This window comes from Leopardus geoffroyi, chromosome C1, assembly GCF_018350155.1.
Source record: "Leopardus geoffroyi isolate Oge1 chromosome C1, O.geoffroyi_Oge1_pat1.0, whole genome shotgun sequence".
NCBI classification, from domain to species: Eukaryota; Metazoa; Chordata; class Mammalia; order Carnivora; family Felidae; genus Leopardus; species Leopardus geoffroyi.
Window position 1 is genome coordinate 78442757 of NC_059328.1, and position 22253 is coordinate 78465009.

Here is a 22253-nt window from a genome sequence, read left to right on the forward strand (position 1 = left end):
TGTATATTAGTGGTGGGGAGGGGAACAACCAACATCTATATATATTTATACATTTACCAGGAAATGTGTTTATATTGTTTTCCAATCAGGATTTACCACAAGCTAGGAGTTCCACCCCTAATGAATAGGCTAAACCCAGCCCATTGTCAACAGAGAAAAAGTTCACCTCAAACATAAAAGATTTTAAATCAAATTAGATGTTAGAAGAGCATGATTCTCAGCATTATTGGGCAGCCAGAGTTATCTGGCAGGGTGAATGATGGTTGTTTCTGGGCTCAAACTTTATCCCAGAAGCCTTGGAAGCTAGGCAAGGGAGACTTCCAAGGAAGGAATGGATCTCTTTTTGACCTGCAACTGTTCCACATTTAGGTTGTTGGAAATTCCTGTGTGGTCTGTAACCACTCAGAGCCCATCCTTGGGCTGACCCACAGCCAGGAGCCTTGTACTAGCCCAAATCACTCTGGAGCCACAGCTTGGAACTTCTCCAAGACAACTTGGCCCCAGAGACCTGTGTGGACTCCCCATGCCCAAATGTTACATCCTTTAGACTTTACATCACTGTCCAAACTGTAAACCTTCTCATTTGTTCTCACATTCTCAACCCCATACTGTCCTATGTATCTTCTCCCAAACACTAGCTGCTCCTCTTTCCTGCAAATCCTGTATGCCCACTAGAATCCTTTATCCCAGGGCAAATCAATCCCCTTCATCCTACACCTCATCACATAAGGTTCTCTTCTCTTCTTGGACCCCCCTGAGACCTATTTATCCCTGACCACAAGCACCTTCTACAGCCATCCTGCGGGATGATTTCTTGTTCTCTCATGTCTACATATCTACCTGGTTCAGCAGATGAAGCCAGGAGGTGGGATCAGAGTCCTCACATTCCTATGTGTTTCAAAACCAATACTCTCCTCCTGTGTAATTCCTTTGGGGTTCAAGCTATCTAACTACACCAACTTCCCTGAATTTCTCTGTCTCCCTACTCCTGCCATCCTCCTGGAGCAGGTCAGTGTGCAGGGGGAGAACCCTCCAATGCCAAATGTTACCTTCCTTGCATTGAATGATCCTCATCACCCTTCCACATCGATCACTCACTGCTACACCCACACTGTTCATCTCATCACTGCCAAACATGCCATTTTCAGACACTGCCTCCCAGCCATCTAGCTGTGCATCTATGTTTCAGCCTAATCCCTTGATGCCTCTTATTTCTCCCAGTCTATCGTCCTCTATGCAGCCTTCTTTCCTTTCCAACCAGACTTAAACTGTTCTCTCTCCCACACCCTCCATGCCTGGCACTCCTATTCTTCTGCAGCCCCTCAATCCCCTGCACCATATTCCATTCAACTGCTCCTTCTCCTTTCTGCACTAGCAGCTGAGAGCTACAAAAGAAAACACATGCCCTCACCTCCTTACAAACATACCTGCATCAGAGACCACTGGTTGCTAATCCCAATATGTCTATTATCACCATTTTAGAATCTTGACTTGGAATAAAATCCTTATAATCTTTAGAATTTTTATCTTAAATAAAAATATTTCCCAGCATCCCTTAGAACTAGACATAACCATATAATTCAGTTCTGGCCAACAGAGTGAGTAGAATTAGTGTGTGGCAGCTTCTAGGAAATTTATGATATACCTTCAATGTGTCCTTTGTCTCTTCTTCCCTTTTCTCCATCATCCTACTTGGCAGATGGATGTGATGCCTGGAGTTCATTTTAGACCATAATGATGAGGACCACATCTGAAGGATAGCAGAATATAAAGATAGAAGTAGATTGGGTTCCTGAGGACTATAGAGCCCAAATTGCCTACAAAAGACTTCCTTAATGGAAGAGAGAAATAAACATTATTCTATGTAATCCACTGTTTTTTAGGTTTCTGTTATTCACAGCTGCTCATAGTGGAACAAACTCCCACTAACACAATGCCGTGAAGACACAACCAATTTTTCTTCTTATGTTTGGTCTGCTTCCTTTCCTAATAACCTCAGGCTCCAGGCCAACCCAGCCCTGTGCCCACAGACCCCAACACATTCAGTTCCCACCCACTCCTCAATCTTACCATGTAACCTTACATTTTTTGGTAAGATGGCTGAATATAAGATGAACATAAAAAATTATATGTTTATTTTATTGGCAAATATCAGCAAAGGAAATGAGGAAAGTATTACATTTAAGCAACCAAAATTATAACACATTTAGAGATCTATTTAGTAAGAAAGAAATGTATTGGAATGAAATAAATGTATTCCATTTATGCTACATTCTTGGGGAAGAAGACCTACTGGTTTAAAAAGTAGGTCTTTGAGTTCCTCAAATTGATATGTATATTGAATTCTAACTAGAATCCAAACAATACTTGCAATGAAATTTCATAAAATTATCTTCAAATTCATATGAAAAATAAATGACTAAAAATAGAGAAGAAAATCATAAAAAGAAGAACAGTTAAAGAGTGTTGCCTTACAGAACATAGCATAAAGCCAAACAGAAATGGAAAATCGGCGAGTAAAACAAAATATAAAATCTACAATCAAGTCATATTTATGAAAAGTTAACACATGATACAGGTGGAAGTTCAATTTGGTGGGAAGAAAATGGACTATTTAATAAATGATATTGGCACAATTGGTTATACATATGGGAGAAAGTACAATGGACTCTAATCTTACATATTGCACACAAAAAAATCCAAATGGATAAAAATGTAGAGAGCAAAACAGTGAAAAGTAATATTGCAAGAAAACTTTGGAGACTATACTATAGACTGAGGATAGGGGAGACTTTCCTAACAAAGACTGGAAACTTGGAGGCTCTAAAAAAGATCAAAGATTTATTGCACTATAAACTTTACAACTTTTGTACCAAAAACAAAGGCCACAAAGAAAATACGTGGGAAAATATTTGTAACACAAATCTTAAAAGTGGATTTTTATTAAAAACTAGGTGAATATGGGAGCACCTGGGTAGCTCAGTTGGTTAAGAGTCTGATTCTTGATTTCAGCTCAGATCATGATCCCACAGTTTGTGGGATGGAACCCCACATTGGGCTTCATGCTGACAGCACAGAGCCTGCTTGGGATTCTCTCACCCTCTCTCTCTGTCCCTCCCCCACTTGCATCCTCTGTCTCTCTCTCAAAATAAATAAATAAACTTTTTTTACAAGTAGGTGAATATGATCCAAAGAGTATATTAAAATGACCCCGGGGAGTCTGGGTGGCTCAGTTGGTTAAGCATCCAACTTTGGCTCAGGTCATGATGTCGCAGTCTGTGAGTTCGAGCTCCGCATCGGGCTTTGTGCTGACAGCTCGGAGCCTGAATTCTGCTTCAGATTCTGTGTCTCCTTCTCTCTCTGCCTCTCTCTTTCTCTCTCTCTCTCTCTCTCAAAAATAAACAAACTTTAAAAAAAAAATTTTAATAACCCCAAGAGCATGTGTTTATGTGTGGATGGGTGTGTATGCAAAGACTGTGCTGGAGCTCCAAAGGGTCCTCCATGAATAGCACCCCTCTTTCTTGTCCAAAATCCTGATGAAGTGGAAAGTAAATAAAGAGTAAATATGGGAGCCAAAACATTCTATTTTTAATGATAGAGGCTAAGTTCCCTAGCCTGTATTCCCACAAGGCTGTCACCCCTTAAACCTTTCCTCTATTAAATTCTAGGTTGCTCACAGTGAAGCTGCATACCTCTATCCTTCTTCATTCAGTCTCTAGAAAAGAAGGTGGCTCTTCTGGTAACTCTTAATGCCTCTGGTTTCTCCTTGGTTCATTGTTTCTGAGTCTATGCCCATACCTGAACCAATCACAGTTAACAAGTAGAATGAGACATGAGAATTAATTGGCTTAAACAACTAGACTTTTGCCTGGAGCTGGAAGAAAGGATATCAGTCATACTAACTAGGAGACTAACTATGAGATGAATGAATTCCCAAATGGGGAGTCCAACAACTTCCTGCAAGAAAAGAGGGAAAACAGAAGTGTAGAGTTAACCAGCAAATGCGCCCCCTACCCAACCTTGGAGTGTGAGATCCCCAGTCTTGAAGAGTCACGTAACAGGCAAGCTGAGACTGAAGGAACAAAAAGGAGTTAGCAGTGAAAAGAAGAAGTAGAAGGCATTCCAGTCAGCAAATAGCATGTATAAAGCTCTGGAGGTAAGAGATACAGGACACAGACAAGAACCACTAGTATTTCAGTATGACTAAAGGACAGACCTGGCATCCCTTCCCTCAGAAACCAAACAATACTGAGGTCGCATCAGTAAACATTTGTGGACTGCAGGACTAGCATCCCCTGTGATTCAGCGTCACCCCTGGACACAGCTCCTTACTCCAATAGTACCTTAGCCCCCCACCCCTGTTCTGCAGTGCCCTCCTCAATCTCAAGGAACCCACAACAGCCAAGAAGGACCTGGGCCCCAGGCTGCTAAGCCTCCAGAGATGATATGCCCCATAGGTGTACTCTGGCTACCAGATCCCAAAACGACACAGCAACTAGGGCTGATGAAGGGCTAGGAGAAGACTAAGGATAGTTACAGTTGCCTGAGGGAAATTTGCAGGAAGTTCAGCTGAGTAAGACTTTCCAAAGCCTTGGTTGGCCTCCTCCAGAACCCTGAAAGACTCAATTCCTCCAACATAAACTCTGAAGCCATGGCCTCCCTTTCAAGGCATATGGAAGCGAAAAGACCCACAGTGTCTAAAAATCTACATGCTGGGTTTGTCACTATCTCCCTAGAAGCTAAAGGCCTCTGTTCAGAGGCTCCAAGACACAGACCTTTTCCAAGTACCCGTGAAGGGTCTAGGGAAATGGCTGGTGTTAACCATACCGTACCCACCAGGTCACCAATGTGCACAGTGTGTAAGAACTTGGACATTGCACTCACACAGAATTGGATTTGAATTGGCTCGCTACTTGGCTCTACTACTCACTTGGTGACTTTGGGCAAGGTACTTTACATCTTGATCCTCAATTTTCTCATTTGTAAAGTGGAGATGGTAGTGTTGATATGAGCATATATGAGATGCTAACTGTGAATATTTTTCATAAATATCAGTTCCTTTCCTTCCCTTGAGGCCACCAGGCTCCTTTCCCCACTTTTGGATACTTTCTCTTTTTCTTCAGACTCTATTTTGTCTCCCATTCTTGCTGCGAACAGACGGTCAGGAAGCTTCATAGTCCTGTCTGCTTGAAACAACTGCCTCCCAACCCAAGGCACTTGCACTTCAGGAGACACAGGCAGTAATAATAGTCACAATCATTCGGGCATGTGAACTGAACACTGCCCGGTTTTATGTCAAGTGTGGGGGAATGCCATGGAGAATAAGGCATAGACTATTCCTCAAGAAACTCTATCCCAGGGGCGCCTGGGTGGCGCAGTCGGTTAAGCGTCCGACTTCAGCCAGGTCACGATCTCGCGGTCCGTGAGTTCGAGCCCCGCGTCAGGCTCTGGGCTGATGGCTGAGAGCCTGGAGCCTGTTTCCGATTCTGTGTCTCCCTCTCTCTCTGCCCCTCCCCCGTTCATGCTCTGTCTCTCTCTGTCCCAAAAATAAATAAACATTGAAAAAAAAAAATTAAAAAAAAAAAAAAAAAGAAACTCTATCCCAGTGGGAGAAAGCAACACAGAAGAGTTTATAATAATGCAGCACAATAACTTAGGTAAAAGGGGACATACCTACTGAGTCTGGGAGTATAAAGGAAGAGATGATACATGAGATAAATCTTAAAGTATCAGTAGGTGTCAGCTGAAAGAGGGAAGATGAGGAAAGAGAAGAGAAAACATGAGAAAATTAAGGAAAGGACATAGAGCCTGGAATGTGCAAGGAAATGGGAATTTCTGGATTTCTGGAAAATAAAGTGGCATACAGCCTACAGTAGGTGCCTAGTTATGTTTGGATAAGCGTAGAAAAAAGTCTGATGGGAAATACTCCAAACTGTTTACTCACAATGAGGTTGGAAATATGGGAGACGGGAGTCTTTCAGTTTTTACTTTATATCCCACTAACTACACTGTCTCAAATTGTCACAAGTGTGTGTCAGTTTTATGATTTAAAAATACACCTTTTTGAAAATGCAAAAACAGTTACTTTTGGTTACAATACATAGAACAACTTAGAGTGGGGCAAGTCTAAAGCAGAACAACCAGTTACAAGGCTACTATAGGTGATGAAGTTCTAAACCAGAGAAGTTGCTATGGGGATGGGGAGAAGGAGAAGTCAAGGGTGTCAAGCCTGTAGAGTTTTGTAGGTAGTGGTACTTTTACTGAGACAGAGACTATGAGGGAAACAGATCTGGATTAGGAGAGCATATGAAGTAGAGGCAGTGAGAGCGGTTTTGTCCATGTGACCACTGAGGTACCCAGGGAATATCCAAGTGGTACTGCCCAGCTGGTAACTTGAATGTATGGTCTGACATTTGGAGAAAGAGCTAGGAGATATGAATTTGAAAAGTACCAGCATGTAAATCACAAAAATCCATGAGGATAGATTATATCTGTCTATCGCCAGGAAGAGTATGGCAAGGGAGAAAAAGAGAGGGTCCAGGAACACACCAGCCTTAAAATCAGGTGGAAAAAGAACTCATGAAGGTGTCATGGAAGAAACAGCCACGGGGCACCTGGATGGCTCAGTCAGTTATGAGTCTGGCACAGGTCATGATCTCATGGTTTATGATTTCAAGCCCCACGTCTGGCTCTGTGCTCAGCGAGGGGCCTGCTTGGGCCTCTGCCCCTCCCCTGCTCGTGCTCACTCACTCTTTCCTTCAAAATAAATAAATAAACTTAAGAAAAAGAATAAGAAGAAGGAATAGCTAGAGGAGTAGGAAGAAAACCAAGAGGTCAAAGTGCCTTGGAGGAAAAAGTTTTGAAGAGGGAATGGATAACTGTGTCAAATGCTTCTGAGAGGTCAAGGAATTAAGGATTCAAAAGTGACCTTGACATGCCCATCAAGATGTCTGGGTTTCCTGCAAGGTGATCTTAGGTGGGAGAGGTAGGCAATGGAGCCTCCACTCTGCTTATGGCTGTGTCTGAGCCAACATTTACCCTTTGCTTTCTAGTCTCAATGGTGCAGGACCCAAATCTTGTCACTATACTCTCATCCAGGCCGGGTACATTCTGAGTTCTAGAAAGTCTCTTCAGATAGAAAGGGCTACAAACCACCAGTGCAACAAACATACTACACTCTCTCTTTGGCCCTGAACAAGCCACACTTCTTCAGAGGGCCTCAGTTTTCCCATCAATAATTTAGAGGGTCAGGGGCGCCTGGGTGGCGCAGTTGGTTAAGCGTCCGACTTCAGCCAGGTCACGATCTCGCGGTCCGTGAGTTCGAGCCCCGCGTCAGGCTCTGGGTTGATGGCTCAGAGCCTGGAGCCTGTTTCCGATTCTGTGTCTCCTTCTCTCTCTGACCCTCCCCTGTTCATGCTCTGTCTCTCTCTGTCCCAAAAATAAATAAACATTGAAAAAAAAATTAAAAAAAAATAATAATAATAATTTAGAGGGTCAGAGGGAATCATTTTTAAGGGCCCCTTTCAACCTGCATATTCCATGATCCAATAAACCACACGAAGAGACAGATTCCTATCTAGCTTTTTCTGAGCAGGGGACACCTTAAAATCTGATGCAAAAAGCTTGCTCAGAGGTCATAGGCTCTGTGTTGATTAGCCATAGGTAAGAAAGCATAAGGCCTGCTTGAGAGACTCCCTCAGTCTGCATTCAGGTGCAGGACCTATAGTTAACTAGATTTCAAACACAGTGAAGAAAGGATATCACACTGAACAGATGTTTGACTTCAGAGAAAGCCCTGCTCTTTAAGCCCCTCTTTGGTGCCACTGTACAATGAGAGACAGCATAAGACTGGTGACTAAGCCCAGCTTCAGATCCCCACTTATGAGCTGTGTGACCTCAGGCAAGTTATCTAGCCTTTCTGTGTATTGGTTTTCTCTGCCACTAAATGGGGATAATAATAGTACCTACTTCATAAAATTGATATGATGATTAAATAAGTCAATATTTATAAAGCACATAGAACAGCCCATGACACATAACACATGTGATTGTTAAGTAAAATAATAACAGTACACACATACATGCATATGCTGATTGACTCTACGTCTCTGCTTTGTCTTCCAGGATAGCCACTTCATCTTCCATACACAGCCCTCAGACAGTTCCAGGCACCCCTTCACACTAGCAAAATGGATAAAAAATTCTACCTTAGGTCTTTACACTTTATCATGAAGAGGAATAGAAGCGTGTCTCTTCCAATAGGTGTCACAGAACCTAAAGTTTTTTCTTAAAAAAAAAAAAAAAGATTTCCTGTTTGCTGTAATTGGGTAATGTGGCCAGTTTAGACCTACCCCTTCAGGTAGGATTAGGTCAGTCCCACTCAAACCCATGGTTCAAGACTGAGGCAGTGGACAGGTACCCAGAGGAAGATCAGAGTATGATTTGACCATGGGATGAAGATTTTTTTTTTAATGTTTATTTATTTTGAGAGAGAGTGTGTGTGTAAGCACATAAGCAGGGGAGGGGAAGAGAGAGAGGGAGAGAGAGAATCCCAAGGAGGCTCCACACCCAGCACAGAGCTTGATGATGGGCTCAATGTCATGGCTGTGAGATCATGACCTGAGGCAAAATCAAGAGTTAGATGCTTAACCAACTGAGCCACCCTAAGGGATGCAGATATTCACTATAGTTTCTACTAGATGACAAGCACCAGGCTACACATTGGGAATATAATCCTCAAAGTCACAATTCCTGCCCTCCAGGAGCTTACAGCCTAGAAAAAAAACATTATAACACAGCACAAGGAGAGAAGCACAAACATGACAGCATAGAGGAAGGTCACCCTAGTTGGCCAGGCCAGGGGGCAAAGAGGTATAAAAGAGTGGGAGTGGAAGCTGTCATGGAGCTTCCTGAAGGAGGTGAATCTTGAAAGAGAAGTAAAGCTTTATCAAGTGAGGAAGGGGGAAATGAATTTCCAAGCACAGAGCATCACATGATCAGAAGCATAGAAAATGCAAGCAATTCAGAATGACTGGAACATAAAGTACATGTAGGGTTGGGGAGAGGGGGCAGCAGTTAGGGAAGAGTGGGGTGATGTGAGATGGAGAGGCCAGCAGACCCCAACTCAGGTCAGATTTGTGTTGAGATCTATGTAGCAATGGCATGAATGCAATAGTTGAAAATCTGAGGTAAGTAGAGAATAAGAAAAATATCATGCAGAACAAAAGGAACCAGGAAAGAGCCTGAAAATGAGTTACCAGGGAGGTAGAAGCACTCAAGTAAAATAGAAAGAAAAAACATTTTTAAAAGGAAAAGACTGAAAGTGGCAGCTGTTGCAAAGAGATGAGGCAGGACAGGACCTGAAAAGACTTGTGATTAGTAACTGATGTTGAACTTGCCCTCTGACAGGGCAGCTTTAGTGATGGTGGACAAGCCAGGATTGCTTAGAATTCAATAAACAGGAGTTTAAAGTGGAAGAGATGATAGTTGGCTACTCTATCAAACAATTATATTTTATGATAAAATATGTATTCAAATACTTAAAATATGCATTCAGGAAGTTCCCTTCATAAATTTGTACTAAAAAAAATAATCAGGACTATGTGCAAAGATTTATTTACAAAGGCTGTACTGTTATGTTAATTATAGCAAATAATTGTAAATAATCCTATGATTATGACTTAAAATGGCTAAATAAATTACCAAGCATCCATACAATGGAAATTTTAATGCAATGATTAAAAATCATGGTTAGAAAAACACTGACACAGGAAAAATATCAAGTTACAAAAGAGAACATCCAGAATGCCCTCAAAGTCTAAGTAAGTCTCAAAGTCTTAGAAATAAGATTGGAAGGATATAAACCAAAATGTTTACATTGGTGGTTACTTCTAGAAATGTGACTATGGGTGTCTGAAACATGTTTGATTATTTGTACTTCCCAATTTTCTACTACTATGTTACTTTTGTGATGAGAAAAAAAAATTAAGGGCTTGCCAGTAATGAAAAAAGAATGGGATTAACTTCAAGAGAAATACGGTTGGGTTTCTTATAGGTTGAGGAAGACTGGAGTCTGTTTATGTGTGAAGGGAAAAGAAGAGGAAAAATGGAAGCTAGGAGAGAGGGAGTAAATGCAAAAGTCAGGCTCTGAGAGATAAAGGGGAACCTGGGGATGAGGGCTCCAGGGAGACAGGTGAAGATGGCAGAGGACAGAAAGGCAGTGGGAAAGAGACCTGATCACGGATGCACGATCACCTGCCTCTCGGTGTGGAGAGTAGGGAGATTAAAGCGACGGAGGAGAGTGGAAAGGGCTTACAACAGCTGCTGGGGGGAATTAGGAAGTCAATTAGCAATAAGTGAAGGGATTGTAGAGAGGCTCCAAGGGAGGGCCCAGCTGCCACTGAGGAGCAGGACTTGATCCCACTGCCAGTTAATATATTAGCTGCAGCCAAAGAGAAAATGTGTGGTCTGAACCCAACCAATGTCCAACGAATATCCAGAAAATGTAACCCAGAATAACCGCCACACTAAGGACTATATTAATGTATTAACTAATTTAAGCCCTGCCTCTTCCAGTTTGATCTCAGGCAGTTGTATATCTTCACTGTAACCATTATTTTAAAAAATAAAAAAAGGAGGTGGGCAAAGGTAGTAAAATGAAAAGGGATTTAGGGAAATTACACTTTATCAGGCAAAATGAAGAAGTGTTAATGATTTCTTAGATAGGACACCAAAAGCACAAACAACAAAAGAAAAAATAGATAAAATAGACTTCTTCAAAATTAAAACTTTTGTGCATCAAAGGACACTATCCATAGAAAGAAAAGGCACATTTCTCTACAAAATGGAAAAAATATTTGCAAATCATATCTCTGATATGTTATCTTTGATAACATATAAAACCTCTTACAACTCAACAAAAATAACCCAGTCACAAAGTGGGCAAATGACTTGAATAGCTATTTCTCCAAAGAATATATACTAATGGCCAGTAGGCCCAAGAAAAGGTGCTCAATATCACTAATCACTAGGAAAATGTAAATCAAAACCACAATGAGATACCACTTCACACTCATTAGGATAAAGATTATTTCTGGAGCGCCTGAGTGGTTCAGTTGGTTAAGTGTCTGACTTCGGCTCAGGTCATCATCTGGCAGTTCCTGAGTTTAAGCCCTGCTTTGGGTTCTGGTGCTGACAGCTCAGAGCCTAGAGTGTGTTTGATATTCTGTGTCTCCCTCTCTCACTGCCCCTCCCCAGCTCACTCACTCTCTCTCTCTCTCTCTCTCTCTCTCTCTCTCTCAAAAATAAAATAAACATTAAAAAAAAAAAAGATACTCTGTTAACCTAAACAAGGAAGTAAGTTGAGGCAAGGTCAAATTATCAGAAATTTGAGTTTATTTGGGAATAGCAGAGGGAACCACAATTTGAGAAGCATGCTATAGCAAGCTACAGGTGAGTCCTTTGAGGGTTTGGGGCAGGCTGTATTTATGAGCAAGGAGCGCAAAGAGGGGTAAGTCCAGCCAGAGTCCAAGCAGCAAGTTCATTGGCTTGGGGATGGGGAGAGATTCTTGGTGGATGTTCATTAGTCAGGAGAGAAGTCTTGATCTTCTGTAAATCAGGCATTTACAAGAAATCAGTCTCTCAGTTAAATTCTATTCTTCTGAGGAAGGATGCATGAGAGTCTCCATTTCTTATGCTCTATTTCAATTTTATGTATGTATGTATGTCTGTATGTATGTATGTTTATTTTTGAGAGAGAGAGAGAGAGAGAGAGAGAGAGAGACAGAGTGCAAGCAGGGGAGGGGCAGAAAGAGAGGGAGACACATAATCCAAAGAAGGCTCCAGGCTCTAAGCTGTCAGCACAGAGCCCGATGCAGGGCTCGAACCATGAGATCATGACCTGAGCTGAAGTTAGACGCTTGACCAACTGAGCCACCCAGGTATCCTTCCTCCAGTTCAATTTTAGATTGAAATCCTCTCACAACTCCATTAACACATTATTTATTTAGCCATCTCCTTATTGATGCACATCTAAATTGCCTACAATTTTTGTGCAATTACAAAATTTAAGTAAAATCCCTTGAATATTTATCCTGGTAAGCTCCTGTAACTATTTCTGCAGAAAAAATACCTAAAAGTGAAATTGCTGAATCATGTCATAGACTTTTAATTTATGCTACTTAATCATGTTTTATAATCCACGTGGGCCAACCTAAATCTTTCTTGGAACAAGGTATACACATAGGATGGGGATTTTACTTGCCATAGACACAAAACTGAAAGAGGGAACTTTATGCCTGTTTAGAAAGCCCACATAACTGCAAGTGAGTGGGTCAGAAATGTTTGGTGGAGGCAGGACAGATTGAGAGATTTTACTCTGTGTTCTTCACTCTCCTTTTTACCTTTATTCTTATTTAGACAATAGCAAACCATTTTGGATAGCTGCCTATGGCTTGTACCAACAAATAGAAGGAAGACATTCCAACAGATGAGGCTGCCCAGCAAGAGAACTTGGATCTCCTGAGATAGCTCCCCATCACTGAAATTGTTCAAGCTCAGGTGAAATGGTCCAAAAGACAGGCCATACAGTGTGGTAGTTGAGAAAGCACAGACCCTGGAGTCAGGATGCTTGGATTTGAATCCTGGTTCTGATATTTAGCTGGGAGATCTTTTCCTTTTTTTCCTTTCCTTTTCTTTCTTTCTTTCTTTCTTTCTTTCTTTCTTTCTTTCTTTCTTTCTTTTTTTTTAAGCTGGGAGATCTTGAGCAAGTTAATTACCCTTTTGTGCCTCAGTTTCTTTGGTAGTAAAATAGGAATAACGGTACCTACCTTATAGATTGTTATGCATCGCTTGTTCTCTCCATGTTTAAAAATACCTTTCAAAAGAAACATAGAGGAAGTCAACTTTCTAAGATTAAATGCCTTGTAGCAGTTTTAAAAAATCCCCATAGAAGTTAAATCCAAAATGAGGTTGGGAGAGGGAAGAAGACCTAAGGATAAGACACTGATCAAGAATTCTGGCTCCCAATCCCCCAGCAGTAGGTGAATTCTAGTTGTCGGGAACAGCATCTTAACAAGGAGATTAATAAACACAGGAATTAGAAAGACTATTATGAGAGAGAATTCAAAGTACTTTTAGGAAATTCTCTGGAGGGAAGTAGAAAGGCATGCATCATATCACACCATGGTGAAATGAAAAGAAAACCGGATGGCAGTCAGGGACTGAGGTTTTCGTTCTAAATCTGACACTGTGCCACCTTGGCCAACTGACTTCACCTGTCTGAGCCTCATTTTCCTTTAAACAAAATCATCTCTCCATACTTTACTCTCATCAACTCTCAAGATCTTTGACTCTAGCAATCAGTACTCAAGTTGAAAAGATTTGATGGTCTGGGGCCTCACACTGAGACAAATGAAAGTCTGTAGAATGCCAAACCCCCCCATCAAGAAGGCAAATCAAGAGAATCCTATGGGGTGCCTGGGTGGCTCAGTCAGTTGAGTGTCTGACTTTGGCTCTGGTCATGATCTCACAGATAGTGAGTTTGGGCCCTGTGTCAGGCTCTGTGCTGAAAGCTCAGAGCCTGGGGCCTGCTTTGGATTCTGTGTCTCCCTCTCTCTCTACCCCTTCCCCACTCATGCTCTGTCTCTCTCTCTCTCTCTCAAAAATAAACAAACATTTAAAAATAAAAAAAATTAAAAAAAATAAAAAACAAGAGAGAACCTTAGAGGGCTGATGTGGAATTGGTTGCCCACTGAGGACTCTGTTCTCTAGGGAACAATTTGGCTTAGTTGTCTCTTTCAAAGTCATAGAACCACAGACTGCCAGAACCAGAAAACACCCATTCTCACCTTCTCATTCTGCAGTTAAGAAGAGGCTCAGAAAACTTAAGTTACTTGGCATAGGTCATGCAGAAGGACATGGCAGAGCCAGGAATAGACATCAACCATCTTGATAGATCAGTTTTTCCTACTGCCCTTGCTGTCTGGAAATGTGGGAGCCCAGGGCCTAGCACACAGCAAGTGATCACTTACATTTGGTTTTTAGTTGAACAGCATCCTGGACACAAGCAGGGCTGGTGGCTACAGTAATCAAAGGAGACACTGGTTTCAGGTGCAGAATTAAAGGGGAGGGGTCAAAAAACCTCAATACTCAAAACAATATTTTAATGCACTATTTAAAAATTAAGTCAATGAACAAAATACAAAATATAAAAACTTTAAAATACAGACAGAATCCGAACATGCATTTGTACAACAGTGCCTCACCTGTCTTGTCCTAATCCCGAACCTGACTCCAATAAAATTTTGCTTACAAAAAAAAGGTTGACAAGCCACAGCCATAGTTTGCAGATTCATTTAAAATATTGCATTAAAACATTATGTATCCTGATTTCTGAACTTTTTGATGCCCCCTTAAATTTCATTCCTAAGGCAAGTGCCTCACTTTTTTCACCCTAGTACAGCCTAGGCAACACAAGGAATGTCTGGCACCCAGGGCATGCTCTACCTAAAATCCAAGGTTTCCTAACCTTGGTTCCATGCCCCACCCCCCTCCATGGGAGTATGCAGATAGATTCTAGGGATCCATGAATCTCCTCAGGTTATAGGCAAAGTACTGTGTTCACAGGTCTTTTCCTGGGAAAACAAAAGGTCCTTAGTCTTCATAGTTTCAAAAGGACTCCAAAAAGGCTAAGAACCCTGACACAGAATGAGGCAGGAAGTTTCCTTCTTATACAAAACCATCCCACCTGCCACTTTCCTGTGTTTTCATCTCTCTGTATTATTCTCCCTACATAAAATGTACATCTATAAGAAAAAGCTAATATGTTCATTCTCACACAAGTGCAAATGACAGGATAAGACACAAAGCTCTGAGCACTGTTTATTCACTGTAGCTCAAAAGCCTTGGGCCAATATTAAGAGCCTCTCAAGGAAGCAATTTAAGTAATAGGTAAATGCTTCAGGGGTACATCTCCCTGGCCCTCCACCTCAAATCACAAGTCTGAGAGACTTCCGTAACCCTTCCCAGGTGTTTCTCAGCCACAACCAACATCCTTTCAACAAGACAAATCATGAGGAGTAAGGAAAAACAGCACCGGCTAAAAATGAAAGGATCTCTGCGAAGCCAGCAGCCCAGCAATCCTGTAAAAACCCTTCACCTTGGAGGAGAATTTCCTAGACAGGCCTCAGAAAGTCTCAGACACCAAGTACGCAAGACCGGAAGCATGGGGGCGGGGACCCGCGCAGGGACTCACGGGGAGGAAGTAGATCACCCGAGAGGCCAGCCGGCCCTGATTGAAGGTTGATAAATGGTTGCCTGTTTCACGCTACCTCTGTTAACAGCAATCGAAGTGGCAAATATTTACCTTGGAATCCGACTGACTGAAAATATTTGGTTGGAGCCAGATGCGTCGCGTGTCTGTCCCTGAAATATTAGCCAAAGGAGTGATTTAAGAAAATAAAATGGTGGGTGGGGTGCCTGCCTGGCTGAGCTGTTTACTTTCCTTCTGCAGAGCGTGTGGAGCTTCTAACAATCCCGTAGGGAATGTGAACAGCTGGGAAGCAGGCCAGACTGGGGGAGAGAGAGAGGGTCTGTTTTGCTTTGGGCAGATAGTTTTACATAAATCAGAGATGTGGAAATATACATCTTAAGGCTCTTGGTAATGCTCTCAAAACAATTTACCTAGGAGAAGTAAACTGTGAAGTGGTTGTGTTAACATCTTTAGTTCTAAAGCACGTCTAAAATAAGGGCACAAGTTACTTGGGAACGGCAACTCCTTTTAGAAATGCTACTGCTTTCTAAGCAGCTTATCTGTCCTGAGGTGTGGGTGAGACAATATAGCTTAGGGTTGAACAAGATGCTTACTATGCACCTGGCACTGCAGTCAGCTTTATTGGCCCGTTGTCTAGCAATTCTCAGAACCAGAAGAAACCTGGGATGAGTTACCATTAGCTAGCTCCATTTTCCAGGTGAGAATCAGCTTCAATCAGAAATGTTGCATGAGTTATCCAAGACCTCAGGACTCATTAGTTGACAGAGCTGGGATTGGAACCCAGACAATCTGACACCTCCACTCTTTGCCTTCCCTTGAGTGCACCAGTTATTGTGAAATGCATCTCTGGCCTGTAATTCTACAGGGGAGGGAAATGAGATTCATGCTGCTGATTGGGCAGGTTTTACCTGTCTGTGGCCAACAGTAACCTCTGGGAAATGCTGCTTGTGAGAAAAGTAGAACTAAAAATAAATGTAACAAAAATAAACTACCAGTAAAATACTTTTTAAAAAGAAGTCAATATTTTATCTCTTCTTCAAATGTAAAGAGAATACAAAGTATATGGGGGTGTGGACTCAAGTAATAGAATCTTTGTCTCCCCCAAGGGCAGAAACAAAGAGTCAGAGGAGGCAAACTGAGTACCTGATACCCATTACAGACTGTGCCCACTTTCTCCAACCTTCCTTAACCTAATCTTAATCTAGAATCTGTGTCTAAAGATATGACGTTTTAAAGAAGTTACATTAATCAAATAGTTACTTTGAGAACAACTGATTGTTTTTAATTGAACTAATTTTTTTTTCTAGATTGGATTCTGAATGTTAACAGAAGCCATTTATTAAAATATAATTCCCGACTTCCCAGTCACTTAGCCTAGAAGCCTTCAAATTATCGTAGTCTCTGCCTCGCCTTTGCTACACCTAACCTACACCTAACCCTATCTCTCACCGTAACCCTACAAATGACCCACACTCACCCATGGGGGTTTCAGTGGCTCCTTCTGCATTGAGGTGACCACCTGGCTCTAGCCTGGCATTCTAGGCACTACTTGATCTGTCCCAGCCTAACTGGAAGCTCAGTTGTGGGATCCAAGAGAGCTTGAAATCTAATTCCGTCCCCACTACTGAATAACTGAGGGTACTTCCCTTCTCTGTCTGCCTTAGTGCCTTCGTCCATAAAATGAAGGTGTTGGGATAAATGATTCACTGGTCCTTATAATTGGAACATTCTTTGCATCTGCCCCTTAAGCTTTCTTTCCTGTGTCTTTCCTTCATGCACCATGTGCTTTAGCCCCAATAGACCCAGGAACCAGCACAAGCCCTGCACATTCCTATTTCTGCCTTTCTGCCTTCATCTGGACTGTCCCTCCTCCTTTATTTCCAGATGACCAAATCCTATTAAAGACTCACATATAGGGGCGCCTGGGTGGCGCAGTCGGTTAAGCGTCCGACTTCAGCCAGGTCATGATCTCGCGGCCCGTGGGTTCGAGCCCCGCGTCGGGCTCTGGGCTGATGGCTCAGAGCCTGGAGCCTGTTTCTGATTCTGTGTCTCCCTCTCTCTCTGCCCCTCCCCCGTTCATGCTCTGTCTCTCTCTGTCCGAAAAATAAATAAAAAACGTTAAAAGAAAAAAAATTTTAAAAAAAGACTCACATATAATGCCAACAACCTCAGGAAGCTTCCTTGATTCAGTCTAGGAATTACATAACCTAGTAGCTTTTGAGCCTAGTATCTTTTAACCTAGTATCTCATTTTGAGCACAGAACCATGTTTGGATTGTTCATATATTTTCAGGGTCCAGGTCATCTTTGTATCCTCCCCAGTGCCAGGCTAAAAGAAGATGTTTAGTTAAAGAGCAGCTGGTAATAAATGGGAATGAAATGTTAGTTGATATTAACTACTAGAAAGTATAAAATACCTATTAAATGTGAGCTATTGTTTTTAATCCAGTGATAATTATAGATGTTTATAGAGTAGAATGAATGAAATAAATTGCAAGACAAAAAAACCTATGAAAATATGTCAAGTTTTGTTAGGCTGGGTCTAACGACATAAAGTAAAAGGACATACACTACTTAGTAACATCCAGAAAACTGAGACAATATTTGGGGTCAACTTTTCTAGTTGTATGCAGGTAGACATGTTTAAAATTTAAAGAACCATAGAAACCTTAAACTTTTGAACAGGTAGTCTATAACAGATTTTAATCTCAACACTGAAATTGTCAATTCTTTCTGTTGCAATAAACATCTTAACATATTGAGTACTTTTTAAAAATTTAAACTCTAAAATAGAAAAGTAACCTGATGTATTTATCAATTTAACCAAAAATAATATATAAATAAATTTCAGATTTAGTGCTCAAATATCACAGTGAGCTACCTCAAGTATTTAAAAAAAATTTTATTTTTATTTTTTAAATTTTTTTTAACGTTTATTTATTTTTGAGACAGAGAGAGACAGAGCATGAATGGGGAGGGTCAGAGAGAGGGAGACACAGAATCTGACACAGGCTCCAGGCTCTGAGCTGGCAGCACAGAGCCCGACGCGGGGCTCGAACTCATGGACCGCGAGATCATGACCTGAGCCAAAGTCGGCCGCTTAACCGACTGAGCCACCCAGGCGCCCCCCCCCAAAATTTTTTTAATGTTTATTTATTTCTGAGACAGAGAGAGACAGAGCATGAGTAGGGGAGGGGCAGAGAGAGAGGGAGAGAGAATCAGAAGCAGGCTCCAGGCTCTGAGCTATCAGCACAGAGCCCAACGCAGGGCTTGAACTCACAAACCGTGAGATCATGACCTGAGCCAAAGTCGGTTGCTCAACCGACTGAGCCACCTAGGCAGCCCTCAAGTATTTTAACATATAAATGCCTACATGTACAACATGTCCTGTTGAGAACACAACCATTACAAATGATTGGAGGCAATAAGCTGCTATTGCGGGCTGTAGGAAAAAATCTGCAGCTGTGGAAAGAAAAGGTCTCTGTCTTGAGTAAAAAGCATTTGACCATGAACGCAACTGGGTATCAAAAGCTTACTTTGGCTAATGAGAGAGTACAACGTCAAGAACAGGGGGGCAGGGAATGGAAAAATGTTTCTAACACTGCCTTTTCCCCTTCCTTCCTCCCTCCCTCCCTTCTTTCCTCCCTCCCTTCCTTCTTCCTTTCCTTCTGATCCAAAAGGAATACAACATTATACAAAATTTAAAGTTGCAGATATAACACATATAGTGAAATCTCCCCAGATTCCATCCCACTTCCCCCCATCCCTAAATAATCATTGTTAACATTTTGGCACATGTGCCTCCGTTTTTTCCCTGCATTTGCTAACATTATTTTTGTTACTATTGATTTTTCCAGAATGGGATCATAGTTTATATGTCACTCAGTGACTTTCTTTGCAACAAGTCAAATCCCTAGCATTATGATATTATGGATGTACCCACGACTTTGCTGATGGATTTTTACTGATATTCCACAGTTTTAAACAATGCTGTCGTGTACGCCCTTGTATACATATCCTTTTGCTTATGACATTGCTTTCTGATGGGGCAGACCCCATTTTTAAGAGCTGCAGAGGAGAAGCTTTAGTTCAGCAGTTTTTTATTGATAAAACAGTTCATCAGCAGAGCAGTTTCAAGGCAGATTAGATAAAACTATACTTGGGAACAGAAGGACTCACACCACACCCAAATTCAAAGGGATTTCTCAAGAGGCAGAGAGCCCTCCTCTCTCAGCAGCTATCACACCTACCAGGTTTATCTTTGGAAGTTGAGCCAGTTACCTTCCATACCTGAGTTCCCTCTGCAATACATAGATCTGGAGGGCATTAGTGTATCACATGTATGTAAAATGCATGAAGCATGGGCGTTCACATTTGTGAATTAGAATGATGACAGGTAGGGAGATTCAAGAAGTTTAATATTCAAGATTTTCAGCTGAGAGGGGTGTATTTGAAAAGTCCTTGTGTAACTGGGGGAAGGGAGAGTGGCTTTGTTTGATAGCTACATACTGTCTGCAGCCCAACTCCAGTGTGTTGGTGCAGAACTCTGAGCCTGCCACCTCTTCTGAGAGCCTCTGTAATTCCTTCCACTCTGGCTGGGAAGGGTGTCTTTAACACATCTCCTCTGAGTGGAGGCTTTGCTCTGACCATCTGCAGTGGCCTCCAAGCTTGTCAGGCTCTGATATGAGCAAGAAGAGCCACCACTTCCTATCTGGTAGGGGACCAAACTTACTGTGAGTGCCTGTGGCGAGATGGCCACTCACTCAAATAAACCGTTTCTGAACGTGTTTGGTTTTTGGCCGGAGTCAGGAGATTTTCTCTTTCTTTTGGTCAATGAGGATTTAAAAATAAAAAAACATCCAATTTGAACCTCTCCAGCACCCTCCAACTCCTCATTCTACAGATGAGGAAACTAAGGCCAGAGTGTAAAGTGACTGGCCCAAGGCCTTGTGAGTAACAGAGTTTCTTAATTCCTCCAGATTACTGCCTGTCTTTTAATTAGCATTAACAGCTTGTTGTCATCAGGGAACCATCAGCATTAGCAGAACTTGTCTGTTAAAGAGTCTTTGTCTTGAATGCTCCAGAGAGATTTATCAGAATAGAAGTAACAGTTGTGCTTGCTTTGGCAGCACATATACTAAAAATTAGAACAATACAGAGAAGATTAAGCACGGTCCCTGTGCAAAACTGACACGTAAAATAGAAATAAGTTACAGTAATAATAAATTATCATACAATAAACGAATAAGGATAACATGCCAGATGCTGTTCTAAATCTTCTAGATCCTATGACTGTTACTTTTTCCCCTCTTTCTTGCTTTGCCTTCTCTTGATTTTTCTTTCTCTAATTTGATTTCTCTGTAATTGGTTGGAAACTGTGTGTGCTTGTGTTTATTATTTATAAACTAGCTGGCTTAGCATGCTGATTTAACAAAAAGTCTGAAGTTCATATCTTTACCTTACTCCTAAATAATCAAGGATGATTTTAATTCACGTATAAGCCTAATATTTTAATTCTGGTCTATCCCCTCCCCACAAAAGTAAGAGTATGTTGTGACATGTTTTTCCATAGTCAATGTTTGCTGAGATATGCCCTAGTATTTACCAAAATGTTTTTGTTCAATGTTTTTTCTTACATCTCAGACTTTTCATTTTTTTTTTATTCTGTGAAGGTACATCTTTTATGATTTCATTTAGTGATTGTTTTTGGGTGATGTATGTTCTCCAGTTATTGAAGGGGAGGAGCAGTTTTATTGGTTTTGTTTGCCTGGAAACAATATTCTTTATGTAATTATTTTCTTGAAATATAGCTTCATTGAATGTGGAATTCCAAGGTCGACAGCTATTTTCTCTTAACATATTGAAGAAATTCTTACACTGTATTCTCTTCCTTAGTTGCTCTTATAAAGTGAACTATCAGTCTAATTGCCCGTTTTTATAGGTAGTTTTCTTTTCTCTTTGACTGCTTTAAGATCTCTCTCTTTCTCTTTCTGTCTCTCTGTCTTTCATAGATTCATTTGTATTCTGCTGTTTCACTATGATGTGTCTAGGAGAGAATTTCTTCTTACATATGATGCTTGAGATTCACTGAATTTTCTGGATCTAAGAAACACTGGCTCTTTTGCATTCTCATCATTATCTCCTTCTGGAACTCTGCTGGACTTTCACACCCTGGCCTTAGTCTTTTTATAACATGTCCCTTTTTAAATCTCTACTACATGTAGATAATTTCTTTAGATCCAGTTCTCTAATTCTTTCTTCAGCTATGCTTGGTTTCTTTTTAATGCATTGAGGTATTTTTGTACAACTTTACTGAGCCATAATCAACATACAATAAACAGCACATATTCAAAGTGTATACTTTGATAAATTCTGACATGTGCATAAACTCATAAAACCATCACCACAACCAATATAATAAACAAACCCTTTACCCCTCAAAGTTTACTCATGTCTTTTTAAAGTTTTTTAAAGATTTTCGGGGTGCCTGGATGGCTCAGTCGGTTAAGAGTCCGACTCTTGGTTTCAGCTCAGGTCATGATCTCATTGTTTCATGAGTTTGAGCCCCACGTCGAGCTCTGCGCTGGCAGTACTGAGGCTGCTTGAGATTCTCTGTCCCTTTCTCTCTGCCCTTTCCCCACTTGTGCTGTCTCTGTCTCTCTCAAATAAATAAATTTTTAAAAATTTTTTAAAAAGTAAATTCAATTTTTTAAAGATTTTCTTTTTTAAGTAATCTCTACACCCAATGTGGGACGCAAACTTGTAACTCTGAGATCAAGTGTCACACACTACACCAACTGAACCAGCCAGGCATCTCTCCTAATGTCTTTTTGTACTGTTTTCTCCAGTCCTTCCCTACCACTACCCTTCATCAATCAACCATTGGTTCACTTTCTATCATTATAGATTAATTTGAATTTTTTGGAATTTTATACATATGGAATTATATAGTATGGCTCCTTTTTTTTTTTTTTTTTTTGGTC

At 41.1% G+C, this 22253-nt stretch overlaps 1 long non-coding RNA gene and 1 other non-coding gene across 2 annotated transcripts; one reads left to right on the top strand and one right to left on the bottom strand.

Annotated features, from left to right (window-relative positions):
- Nucleotides 1-1645: 1645 nt before the first annotated feature.
- LOC123598231 lies at nucleotides 1646-12858 on the bottom strand. The gene is made up of 2 exons (XR_006712454.1): nucleotides 12828-12858; nucleotides 1646-1750 (listed from the first exon to the last, which is right to left on the bottom strand). It is a non-coding gene; the product is annotated as an uncharacterized LOC123598231 (long non-coding RNA).
- Nucleotides 12859-20383: 7525 nt separating this feature from the next.
- Nucleotides 20384-20492, top strand: LOC123600177. Its single transcript, XR_006713551.1, has one exon. It is a non-coding gene; the product is annotated as a U6 spliceosomal RNA (small nuclear RNA).
- The last annotated feature ends 1761 nt before the right edge of the window (nucleotides 20493-22253 follow it).